Source organism: Stegodyphus dumicola, chromosome 10 (assembly GCF_044657685.1).
Source record: "Stegodyphus dumicola isolate Sdum_Otavi_A_Nest chromosome 10, ASM4465768v1".
NCBI classification, from domain to species: domain Eukaryota; kingdom Metazoa; phylum Arthropoda; class Arachnida; order Araneae; family Eresidae; genus Stegodyphus; species Stegodyphus dumicola.
Window position 1 is genome coordinate 97,828,420 of NC_140777.1, and position 12,374 is coordinate 97,840,793.

The 12,374-nt window shown below is 36.2% G+C and overlaps 1 protein-coding gene across 1 annotated transcript in view; it reads right to left on the reverse strand.

Annotated features, from left to right (window-relative positions):
- The window catches only part of LOC118197974 (uncharacterized), a 237,785-nt gene that overhangs the window by 157,258 nt on the left and 68,153 nt on the right, over positions 1–12,374 (reverse strand). The window lies entirely within an intron of this gene.

Genomic DNA, 12,374 nt, shown 5'->3' on the forward strand with positions numbered 1-12,374 from the left:
CTTCGCTCGTAAACCACATACATTTGAAAACAGCATATCTTTAGAATTTCCGCACTCGAGATAAAACTTTTATTTTCCGTAAAGTGCTCTCTCTGAACTCGTTGAGTTTGTTAATCAAAAATTCGTTAAAGCTTTACAAAATATGAAATAGATTAAAACAAATTCGAAATTCGGCCGTCCAGATGCCCATGTTCGAGTGGAGGATTACATTATTCAAAATTTGATGGCTCTAGATACTGTCGTTTTTGTCACAGTGCGAGAAAAATACATGTATTCATGCAGATTCTTCATTATTTAATTTCTTTAAATATAATACAGGGCGATAATATTTGGTAGCAACAATTTGCAAGGAGACACGGACATTTATAGTAAAACAGCGCAAAATGCCGCTTCGAAACTAACAGCCTTTGTCGGCTACCGCCCCTTTGGGCTAATAAATTAAATTAACAGTAAATAAAAAAAATCTTATGCAGAACTAAAAATAAATTAAAAAAATAATCACTATAAAATACAAGCAAAATTAATTATTACAGTTAAATACAATTTTAATATTAGAATTAAATGTATAAAAATCAGGAGTCAAATGAGGAGTCAAAAGTGTTTATCACTATGATGTACTATGAAATATAATTGAAGTAAAATTCTTTTATAGAAATTGTGCTATAATATTTATGTATAATTTTTAAAAAGTAGCACAATTTAGACGTTTAAACAAAACTTTCAAAAATTCGTTTTTAAATATTTTAGTATTTTTTATTTATTTACACCACTAAAAAGCATAAAAATTGCAAGAGAAATTTGCTTGTTTGAAATTTTCTATTAGTTCAGATTTAAAATATTATTTTCTAAAAGAAGTAGTTTCAAATTTCCTTCCAGCATAGGAAAAGCTAAAAAAATATCCAGCCCTGAAAGCATGCAATAGCTTTATAATTACTTGGAACGGTAATTATGCTTGATAAATATGCTAAATTTTTAAAAATCAATCTCAATTTCAAAAATAAAAATAGGGAGAAATTCTAATTTGTGAAATGAAGTGCTACAACCAGCTTTTTCTTGACAATTATACACGCGGCAATAGGCAACCACTGTTAAATTTCTGCAAGTCGTCTCTACTCCTTCGGATGTGATCAAGGTGACAGCCTGGAACGTCTCAGACGAGGGAGAAAACCCATTTGGGTTAGTCTATTTCTTATAAGGTCCATGAACGCATGTTGATGACGTAATAATTGGGAACTGAAACTTTAAACCAAAACCTTTCTTTTCGTGTGTTTCCGTCTTGCATAACGACGCACTTCAGCTTCGCTCTCTACCCTGCTAGGATGTAACTTCGCTGTCGTGCTTACTATCGCAATAATATCAAAAATGTAAATGTTTTGTAAAAAGGCACGACTAGAGTGCCAAGCGAACTGTGGCCACCAAAAAAAAGGGGGGGAATTAAAACTGCCTCGACTGTCAAGTTTCATATATATTACGAACTCGACACATTAGCATACGACGCAATCAGAATTTTCCTCTTCAGTATGGATGTACTCTATATAGCTATTACGAATTAGCACTGCTCCGTCTTTTCATCGCTATTTATTATTTTATTTTCCTCGCTATTTATATTATATATATATATATATATGGGAGGTCATCTTTCACAACCGACAGATGGCGTGCACGCTGTTCGACAGAACTATTTTGTAGCAAAACCTTAGACGAGCCCGCGATGACAATGTACGACATATAAAAATGTTGTACGACGTTATAAAGATAAAAGAACGACGTTATAAAGAGTTACATTTTCGTGACATTTAAGAAATTTTTTTGGAATTTAATGGAACTGGTACGTATATACGATTCAATCATTCATTCGCGATCTAGAAGAATCATTTAAATTATTTAGATTATATGAATTACAAAAGAGAGTGTTTATTAAAAAAAAATTGCTTACTGGTTCTGCTAAAGTATTTATTCGGCCTGTGAAAGGCGTTATGTCATGGGACAAGTTAAAAGAAAATCTTTTGCCTGAATATGGCTCTAAAATAAGTAGTGTACAACTTCATAATTTGTTACCGCCCCCCCAAAAAAATTAAAACCTGATGAATCCCTTTCTGAGTATTTAATTGCAATACGAGAAACAGCCACTCATTGTTCTGTTGACGATTTATCCATTATTGATTATGCAGCAAAATTATTCTATAAGCGTGTAAAACTATTTCTGAATTTCCAAGTTTATGGACGTAAAATTCCGTATTAAAGGATGGCTTTCCCATTCATTACACATGAAAATTTCTGCCAGCTCTTGATCGATTCGACTTATGATTGGATGTACACTGCGCGGAAAAAAAAGGGGGGAGGAGAGTTCTATATCTTCCGTTCTACTGGACCGAATGACAAAATTCAAATTGCGTTTTTCATGCCTCGAAAGCGCGACTTAGGATATATATTAGATTTATATATAGCATTGTTCTAACAAAGGTATTTTGACACAAAATGAGATTTTTTTCTGAAATAACATAAATTTTTCCATATTTCGATTCTACGATCCAAATTATACCTAAATATTAAATTTTGTAAAATTTGGTGTTAAATTTAGGGAGAAATTCAAAAATTTAACTCGGCGCATTTTTTCAGTTTGCGCCAAGAATAATTAATTTACTTGGCGAACTTCTTAATATACAGGAATCTATTTTCCTTTCCCTTCCATTGTGGAGAAGCGGAAAAAACGTCACATCGTTCTTACTTGCAAATAATTTTAACTAAGTGCCTAAACCACATTTGATGTTACTATTGCTTTCAACAAATATAGCAAATTTCAAAACGCGCCAATATATGAATTCACGTATATCTTGAATAAAAAATTCTAATTTTTTGCAGGTATGCTTAGAAATACATCTACTTTAAAATGATGGTAAAATTTTTACGGTTATAATTCAAACTTTTTTTGGAAAATTTAAAAAAATTATTTAAAAATACAAATTTTCAAAATAAATCACAAAAAATGGTCGAATGTTATTTGGAATGAATCTAAATTTCGAAATGTGAAAGGAAGAATCGAATAAATTTAATAAAAAAAGATATATATATAAATATATAGCAAACTCAATTAACACTGAGAAGCTAAAATTTTGAAGGCTAATTTTTAAAAAACTACTCTTGCGATTTTTAACAAAACTTGGCAGTTTGGCATAATTTGAATCATAGAATCGAAATATGGAAAAAACAATTGTCATGTCATTTCAGAAAAAGTCCGATTTTTTTTTTCAGAATACCTATATTAGAACAATGCTATATATAAATCTAATATATATCCCAAGTAACGCTTTCGAGACATGAAAACGCAAGTTGAATTTCGTCAATCGGCCCAGTAGAACGAGAGATATAGAACTATGATTATTATTATTATTATTATTATTATTATTATTATTATTATTTGTGTGCGTAGTGTACGTGTCGGCTAAATGTCCTATCGGCTGACTGATGTGTGTGTGCTATATGTCTTGTCAGCTAAGTGTCCGAGACCGACTATATATAACTTATCTTAATATTCTTGTCATCTTATTATTTGCCCAACTTCCAACATATTACATTTCAGGCATATAACTTTCGTTTTAAAATAGTTGCCTTTCCTTTACAGTTTTTTTAGCAATTCTGCTTTTCATTTGTTTAAAATTTAATTACTATTTGTTTGCCACATTGATTTTTATATTTCTTTAGCATATTGCTTTTAATTGATATTTGTTTAGCACAGTGCTCTTAAATTTTCCCAAAAGAAACTCTTTTTCGTTTCTCTCTTTCATCATATTTATTAGTCCAAAGGGACTTGAGTCCCGAAGGACTATTACTTTCGTTTTGGCATTTTGCGTCGGACGGATAAATGTCGGTTCACTTTTCAAACTGTTGCCATAAAATGTTAAAGTCCTGCATTATATTTGAAGAAATTAAATAATGAAAATCTGCGTAAATGTATGTATATTTCTCACATTGTCATAAAATAACGGTACATAGAGCCATCGAATTTTGAATAACGTAATCTTCCAACGAATATGAGCATGTGGAAGACCAAATTTGAAATTTGAAATTTGTTTTATGATCGATTTCCTATTTTTTAAAACGTTGACGAATTTTTGATTAACAAACTCAAGGATTTCAAAGCGAGCAATGGCAACGTTGTGCAGAAAAAACATTTTTATCTCCAGCGCGTGAGTCTCTGTATCGGAAATTCTAAAGATATGCTCGTTTTAAAACTATTTTGCGATATTGCTGTTGCACTGGATCTTATGGTTTAAGTGCGAGGAACATGATATTTAATAAAGAAAGGTAACACACAAAATGTTAAAAAACGCCCCTTTGGACGTAATTTAAAATCTGAAACATTTCAGATTTTGTTTATTATTATTTTTTATCTCTTAATTAATTCTTTATATTGTTACGAATTTGGTATTTAAAAAGCTAATGTTAGTTCAATTATAAATCAAATGGTTTTATTTCTCGCGCAGTGCAGCGCGTGACGAATATTAAAAAAAAGCTAAGCCGGAAAATTGAAAATACAAGCGTGCGTGCATTAAATATCTCTTTTTGATAGAGAAAGTACTGGAAAATTCTAGCGCGTGATTTTAAAATCTTATAAAAGGAGGAAAACATCTCAGTTTGTAGTCAGTTCGATACGAAAGTTGTTTGAGTTCGTATTATTATTTTGCTCTACGAGTGTGATTCTATAATTTAGGAAGTGAAGGAAATTTATTTATAAATAGTAAGTGTTTTTCGTTGCTCCCTTTCGAGAGGTGTACTTGGAGTAGCTCATCTGGACAAGTTCGTGAGTATATTTTTAATTTCTACGCTTTCATTATGGACATTGTCTTGTATATCGATAGGATAGCTTGACTGGGTAAATATGGATGAGATAAATGATTTAGCAGTCCTTAATAAGCGCGATATTGTTGAGAATATTCTTAAACATGGCACGATTGAGGATTGTAGGCAGATTATGGCTGAGTTTAACTTAGCGTTTAACACGCTTAGAAATGGCTTACGGAAAATCACCCCAGAAATGGAGCAATGGCTCCAAAAAACCTATGCAGAGCTTGAGAAGTGTGTAGCTATTAAACAAGCTGCAGGAGATTCAGTGCAAAATATCTGCGGTAGCATCCCGTTAGTTAATACTAGCAATGATTCGACATCTAACCAAACTACAAAGCAACCCAAACCAGTTTCAAATGTTATTCAGGAAATAAGCAAAATAAATAATTATAATGAAAAATGGATTACACCCAAAAAATACCACAAGTGCACACTTAGTGAAAGCAGTAACGCTTCAATGACGTCAACCAAAAATAAATACGCTTCACTAAAAATAGATGATAAAATGGACACTGCAAATGTTAGTTCGCTAAACTCACAAGAAGGCAGTACTAATAATGAAGGTGATTTCATTACGCCCAACAAAAAGGCTAACAGAATTCCGCCGATTATCATTTCAGATGTCACGGACTGGAAAGCCCTCAGAGATAATATTAAGCAATTTACCATATCCATGGAATGTGTACAGAAAGGTGGTGATATCCACATTAAAGTAAAATCGGACACTGAGTATCGTGAAGTAACGAGATACTTAGACGAAAAGGAAATTCCTTACCATACCTTCCCTCTCCCTCAGGACAAACCGATAAGAGTTGTAATCAAAAAATTATCTTTTCACACCAAACCCGAGGACATTATGGAAGAACTAATAGATAATAACATCCCGGTTAAAACAGTAAGACAAGTTACCAAGAAATTGTCAAACTACCCACTTTCTAATGAACTAATAAAATTGTCAAACTACCCACTTTCATGGTTGAAGTCAAACGCAGCATAGAAGGCAAGAAAATATACAACATAACGCAAATTCTAGATTTGGCCGTTAACATTACTCCCTTCAGACCCACTCCAGGACACAAACAGTGTCACCACTGTCAGAGGTATGGCCACAGTCGTGCTCACTGTAAGCACAAGCCCAGGTGTTTAAAATGCGGGCAAAACCATATTACTACTACATGCACAAAAGACAGAAACTTACCCGGCAAATGTTGCCTCTGCGGAGGCCCCCACATTAGTTCGTACCGTGGTTGCGAAATGCATCCGGATAACTTGAAAAGAAAAACTGCAGAAAAAGAATTCCAAAAAGAAGCGAGAAAAACTTCAAAAAATAATCCCTCTGATATCAACTTAGAAAATTTCCCACCTCTGTCAAGAAGAAACATAACCCAAAATAGCAATGAAAATGTTAATGAGCAGAATGCTTCATCCACCAATCAGAACGCAGCTGTCGAAAGTGAGAACTTAGGCTCCGTTTCCGATTTCATAATTTGGCTGAAGAAATTATTCCTGCAAGGAAAAAAATCTCTTCGAGCGGTTCTTAAAATCTAAATCAATATTTAAAAAAATCCAAGTCGGCTGGGAAGCCTTTGAACTTTTATCAAGCATCAATTATGAATTTTAACCACATTAACAGTAACTCAAGAACTCACCTCACTGCCCCCAGCAGTTTAAACCTCGCATTTTTTAACGCCAACGGTATTCGCCACAAGAACGTTGAAGTAGCAAACTTCCTTAATCACCATAATATTGATGTGTTTCTAGTGAATGAAACTTGGCTCAGACCTAATGATAAGTTCAAGATCAATGGTTACAACGCATTCAGGACGGACAGAGACCATAACAGGGGCGGCGGTACTATGATATTAATTAAAAGGCATCTGCACGCCAACGAGTTTAATATTCCCAATAGCAGCAGCATTGAAACCACTGCGATCGTTGTGCATTAGCGCACAAATGAGCCGATTGTCATCATCTCGGCTTATAATCCCCCCAGAAACATTCTCACCAACAAGGACTTGCAAATTTTTAACAATATCACTCACCCTGTTATTATAGCAAGGGACCTGAATTCTAAACATCATAGCTGGAATTCTCAAAGAAATAACACAAATGGCAACAAACTTTATAGATATGCTCTTACGAATGACCTCAGAATTTTTGGACCAACGGAACCTACCAGGTATCATCATACAGGCAGCTCGGATGTTCTCGACATCGTTATTACAAAAAATATCCAGCAAATCCCTTTCCTACAGGTGATTAATCAATTAACCTCTGACCATCTCCCTGTTAAATTTACTTACCATGGCTTTGAGAAGACCTTGCCTTTAAAGAAAATTATAAACTGGCAGAAATTCAATAATTCTCTGGAACAATTACCTGCACACCCAGCTCTTGCCGATATTGTAGACATTGAGTACAATATCACTAAGATCAATAGTAAAATTAAGAAAGCCCTTGATGATTCCACCAAATTCAAAGATTATAAGAAAGACACGCTCCCCGACCACATCATTGAGAAAATAAAAGACAAAAACCGCACAGCAAAAATCTGGCGAAGAACAGGCGATCCCACTGTTAAAAGAAATCTGAACAGAAAAATTAGGAACATCAAGACCCTCCTCCTAGAGTACAGATCAAATTGTTGGGATGATTTCTTAGACTTCATGGATTTCTCTCCGAATACAGTCTGGCGTATTGGAAATTCCTTAAGGAATACTAATAACAGAAATATTGGTCCTCTCTACACCAGTAGTGGAACTGCTTATTCTGAACATGACATGGCTGAAGCCCTTGCGCAGCATCTAGAAAAGACTTTCACCAATCATGCCTCTAATAATGATGAAACAGATGAAGAAGTAGATGAAGAAGTCGATAATTTCATTAACCACCTAGCTGACAGAAATTGTAATAATCACTTCAACCCAACTTCTCCAACAGAAATAAGTAATATAATTAGCAACTTAAAGTCCAGGAAAGCTCCCGGCTACGATAACATCACCAATACGGTTCTCAAAGCTCTCCCAAGAACTTACATAGTGCTCATTACAAACATAGTCAATGCTTGTATGAGGCTCAATTACTTTCCGCAACAGTGGAAGCACGCGCAGATAATTACGTTTGTCAAGCCGGGGGAAAACCCAAAGGACTTAAACTCCTACCGTCCGATCAGCCTTCTCCCCAGTTTGGGAAAGGTATTTGAGCGTGTGCTCCAAAAGAGATTAACTCAACATCTAGAGGGTAAGAAAATTATATGTAAAGAGCAGTTTGGTTTTAGAGCCGGTCATAGTACCTTGCACCAACTACTGAACGTTACAGAATTTATTGCAGACTCCTTCGCAAAAAAGAACACAATCGCCAGCTGCTTTCTAGATCTAGAAAAAGCATTTGACAAGGTGTGGCATGAGGGTCTCCTCTACAAGCTGCACCTTGTTCATCTGCCCATCAGTTTTATTAAGCTCATGAAAAGCTATCTTTAAAACAGGACCTTTCAGGTAAAAATTAATGACTCTCTCTCTTCAAGAAAAAGAATTAAAAGCGGAGTGGCTCAAGGAAGCGTTCCGGGACCGCTTCTGTTTAATATCTACACGAATGATATGCCGGTTCCTTTGAATGCAAAAGTAGTGAAATATGCCGACGACACAGCAATTTTAACCAAGTCGCTAAAACCTCAGCTCGCTGTAGATAAACTTGAAAGCGCAGTAAATATCATAGCACACTATTATGATTCATGGAAATTAAAAGTAAATCCGTCAAAGAGCCAAATTCTCCTTTTCAGACGTCATCGGAAGTTCACTCCTGTGAATGTAAATATAAAAATTAATGATCAAGCCCTAGCAATTGTTTCAAGTACCAAGTATCTAGGAGTGGTCTTCGACTCACAGCTGTTATTCAAAGAACACACGGAATATGCCTTGCGCAAAGCCACCGCTGCTAAAATGTCTCTTTACCCTTTAATAAGAAGAAATGCTAAATTAAATATCAGTCTCAAGAAGATCTATACCAGCTTAATAAGACCCACCCTACTTTATGCAGTGCCTATCTGGGCCACTGTGTACAAGACTTATAGACACAAACTACAGGTCTTTCAGAACAAAATACTCAGACAAATTGTTGACTCCCCATGGTTCGTACGTAACCTGCAGATACATAAAGAACTAAAAATAAGACCCATAGCTGATCAAATTCTCACCACGAGCCACAATTTCTATGCTAAAATAGAACTTTCTCAATATGAACATATCCGTAACCTGATAAATTATGATCCTACTATAGAAATTGCAGCAAAGCGCCCAAGAGGCATCTTCCATAACAGCAAATGGTGAAATGTGTATATATTGTACATAGTACTATTATCTTTATTTTATCTTCATTGTGTCATTTTACCAGTGTCTTTGAAACTTTATAGACTTATGGACATGATCCGTGTACCTGGATCTTCAAAGCACTGATCTTATATTTGTCATTTTCGTAATCTTCTTATTGTTATATCAGAGACTTTGTCATATTGTGGACTTATGGACATGATCCGTGTACCTGGATCTTCAAAGCTCTGATTATTTATTGCTAGTGTAAAATGTTTTTCACCATTTGCTACTTCGCTCAAATACCGCCGTCCCTATATGTACATAGTGTATAGTTTCAGTAACTCATGTGCCTCAGTGTTGTACAAGAACTTTAGTGTTTAATTTCTCAGACCAAGACTTCACTGAATTGTGATATCTACTATTTCAAGATGCATTGGCTGTGGACAGTTCACGGGAGGGTGACCCCCACGTGACTACCACTGTCCAATCTGTGTTTTACAGCAAGGATGAATTTGAATATTTTGTTTAGCTAATCTGTAGCACTTAGTTGTGCCATTTGTCTTCATTTAGATCGCGATATTAGTTTAATTATTCCAATCTGGATAACCTGTTTCAGAACTTGATAATTATTAATATATCCAATATTTCTCATTGCACGCATAAGCTGCTTTGCTTGGAGTCTGAACTTGGGTGGGTGACCACCCACGTGACAGGCTCCTGCCAATCATATCCCTCCACTCCACCTACATTTCACAAAAATTTGACAAGTTTCGCCTAGTTGGCGCGGCGTAAATCGCCTTAATTAAAAACTTAAGTACCAACGCCTTAGGGCAATTTACCAACAGAGACGGTTAAAGTAGCAGTTGGCTACTAATTGCCGCCTAGCCATTGACTCGATTTCGATTTCAGTTTGTAGTAGTTGCTTAGTTTGTTGTTGTTTAGAAAACTGCTCTTGTTGATTGTAGCGAATTCGTGGATTAGCGTTCTTTAGCTGTTTTGAATTACGTTCTATTGGACATTTGAGTAGTTAAAAGATAACTACTGTGAGATATTGTAATACTGCATGATAATTTGAGAAAATTTAAGCATTTTTGTTGTGATAATAATAAATTTTTGTTCATTTTTCATCGGACTTGTGCATTCATTTCATAACGAACCCGTATGCACGCAACAATTTTTGGTGTCAGAAGTGGGATTTTGAATGCCAATTACAAGACCGATGGAAGAACAATTCAGGCAAATGATGACTGTATTTGCTGCTTTCCAAGAAAAGATGGAAGGGGCCGTTAACTCCGTTAAGGAAGAAATGAAATTGGGCCAGGAATCCGTTAAGGACGAAATGAAAGCCGTTCAAGCTGGTCAAGAAGAAATGAAAAGAGAAATTACCTGCATAATAGAAAATAAATTTGAAACTATAGAAGGTAGAATTGACACAGTTGAAAATAAAGTTGGACAAATTGAAGAAAAAGTTTCTACCGTAAAAGATCAAATTGAAGAAAGAGTTTCTTCGGTGAAAGAAGAAATAGAAGAAAAAGTTTCTGCTGTAAAAGAACATATAGAAGGGAGAGTTTCTGCTGTGGTGGAAAGAATTGAAGGAAGAGTTTGTGCCGTCCAACACCAAATCGAACAACAAATTGATGATAGGGTTTCTGCAGTAGCCAAAGAAGTGGATATTTTAAAGAAATTCGTAGCGACGGCAGGGAACAATAGTGATGGTTTTAAATTCTTGCCGATTTCTGCTCGTCCACCTCTGAAGCTATCCACATATGATGGGAAGACCTCCTGGCAGGTGTATAAGACACAATTTTCTATCGTGGCGGATGCGAATGGATGGGATTCCCAAGCTAAGGCCTGTCATCTCGCCGCTTCTTTAAGAGCCGACGCAGCGGATATCCTTCAGACTCTTCCCGAAAACAAAAGGTTAGATTTCGAAGCTCTGTCCGGCGCCTTGGAGCTACGCTTTGGGGAGAAGTGTTTAAAAGACTACAGCAGGCTCCAATTAAAATCTCGTAAACAGAAACCTACCGAAATACTTCAGGAGCTCGCCACGGATGTTGAAAGGCTGTCCCATCTCGCCTTTTCAGAATGCCCGACAGAAACAAGGGAAATCCTGTCCTTGCAATACTTTATCGACGGCATCCGGGATACTGAAATACAGAAAGCTCTACGAATGGCGGATAGTGTACGCCATGAAATTCGAGGCAGCCCAGCAAACTACTCGGCATTGACGAAACTCAAACGACGCCATTGCATCCCCAGTCGGTCGGCATGGTAGAGAGGTTCAATCGAACCATCCTTAATAACCTTTCATTAGTGGTTTCTAGAAACCAACAGGACTGGGACAAGAAATTACCACTCTTTTTACTGGCTTACCGCAGTGCTGTCCACGAGACTACCGGCTATTCTCCATCACAGATGCTCTTCGGTCGTGACCTTCGTCTGCCTTGTGATCTCTTGTTTGGTCGCCCTCCGGATGCTCCTTCATCGCCTGAGGAATATATTCAAGATCTCCAGGCCCGGTTTGAAGCGATACACAACTTTGCACGAGAGCGAGTCAACTTGGCGACGGAGAAGATGAAGACCCGCTACGACACAAGAGCTACTGAACATCAGTTCCACGAAGGAGACAAGGTATGGTTGTGGAATCCGACTCGACGGAAAGGACTTTGTCCAAAATTACAGTTACCTTGGGATGGTCCGTACACGGTCCTAAACAGGCTGAATGACGTCGTGGTTCGGATCCGTAGGTTTTCGAACTCTAAACCTAAAGTCCTTCATTACGACAGGTTAGCTCATTACTATGGCCATAGTACGTAATGTAAATAATTGTAAATAGTATAAGACCATGGTCCTTTTTGTTTTTAAATGTGTATTTGATTTGATTTGTATTTAGTAGTTGTTTTGTATTTAGTATTTGATAACATTTGATTTGTTTAAGTTAGTTATTGCATTTATTGTTCATGTTGTTTGATATTGTAATGTAATGTTTATGCCACAGTTGTAAGTTTGGCTTCCTGTTCAGGGATTGTACTGCCCGGGACGTGCAGTCCTTCGGAAGGGGGCAGTGTTACGAATTTGGTATTTAAAAAGCTAATGTTAGTTCAATTATAAATCAAATGGTTTTATTTCTCGCGCAGTGCAGCGCGTGACGAATATTAAAAGAAAGCTAAGCCGGAAAATTGAAAATACAAGAGCGCGTGCATTAAATAAATAAATATCTCT